The sequence below is a fragment of the Anas platyrhynchos genome, chromosome W (assembly GCF_047663525.1).
Source record: "Anas platyrhynchos isolate ZD024472 breed Pekin duck chromosome W, IASCAAS_PekinDuck_T2T, whole genome shotgun sequence".
Lineage (NCBI taxonomy): Eukaryota > Metazoa > Chordata > Aves > Anseriformes > Anatidae > Anas > Anas platyrhynchos.
The window spans coordinates 5,210,031-5,211,660 of record NC_092620.1 but is presented as its reverse complement, the minus strand read 5'-3'; positions in this window follow the sequence as shown (position 1 = coordinate 5,211,660).

The window sequence follows — 1,630 nt, the reverse complement described above, 5'->3', positions numbered from 1 at the left end:
AGTGTTCACCGCAAAGCCATGGCCTGAGGTGCACGACCTTAACCGCCCCCTTCCTGCCTAAGCGCAGTATCCCCAGGGGCTTTTTGCTGCCTCCCCCCACGGGTGCCCGTGCCATACTTGCTATATTGAACATTGATCTGCCTGAGGGGTAGTGTACATCACAGCAACGCGCAGTTGCAACAGTGCTCCAGACCTTGTCCCATCCTGAGAATGCAAGAGGCTAAAAGCTGTGTCCTGAAGTGAACAGTTTCTTTGGATGTATCTGACTTGGGTTTGAAGACAATGCAGAGATCCCAAGCTAGTTTAGGTACTTAAGCAGTGGAGCTCTGTATTGTTTATTCTGCTGACATCTGTTGCTCCAAGATGCAGAATAAATTAACTTGTGCCACGTGCTGTACTGCTGAAGCTACTCTAATTTCAATATATAAACTGTTTGTGGACCTCCAAATTACACTGCAGCCTAAAGCGTAGACATACCTACTCCTGATGTATCTGGAGGTATAATGTTCACAACAAAAATCTGAAGACTTTGCAGAAACGCATATTTTTAGGAAAGTTGTCATGGTCACAGGCAGCTCTAGTAATACCTCATCCTCTGATCCCTGATCTCTTTCACTTTTTCCAAAGTTGTATACACAAATTAGAGACTTATCAGGTTAAAATTATCAGTGAGAGACAGATAGGCTATGCCAGAATATATTGGATGTACTCAAAACTTAAAAAAGAAGGGAGGTTTAATACTTTCCACCTTTGGTCTGGAATGCCCTTATAACCCACTCCAATGCTCCTTAGCTCTTTTCAGTTTTGTTCACTCCAGATACATCAAACCCAGTTCTTCACCCTGTTCCCTTAAATCCTCAGCGCTGTTAAGACAAAATAGCTTCTGATAATAGCACAAAAAGTCACATCAGTGGGAAGAATCCCCAGTTCAGAGAAGTACATATTTGCTTCTATACACATTTTCTCAATAGGAATTCTCCTCAATTTTCTGACTGGCAATTTTCTGATTTCTGAAGTAGTTTACTTCACAGTCTTTCAACTATTTAACATGATTAATTTTACAAGTTATGTTGTATGCCGTTTTACAGAGAAATCTGCTGTTAATTTTCCACTTAAAATATTTTATTAGATTTAGATCAAAGGGAAGATATTTTTATAATTATTATAATTCAGACCACTTTGAGAGAATAATATGAACCCATAGCTCTAACACAGGAGGTCATTAGGTGTTTTCCAGAGCTGTCATATAAGTTGCAAGAAGGACTCTGGAAAAATTACAGTGCTCGGAGCTGTAGTGGGTGGGGGGCTATAAAACAGGAAAAAGTGAAAATGTGAAACCTAATCGATTCTGAAGTGTATCAGTGAAAAAAAAATATATATATTTTCTATTCTTCTCTTTTTTTTTTTTTTTTTCCTGAGAATCAATTTTACAGCTGGAAATTACAGCTATATATATATATAAAATAAAATTTTAAAAAATTACAAATATTTGCAGATTCCAATACCTACAAAAATGATGGTGAAAATCTGTATTGTGAAGATTTGAAAAGGGCCATATATCCTAGTGGGGGCTGCATTTTGATAGCAACATCTATAGTGCAATCATGTTCTATGTTCTGTGGTTTTACCC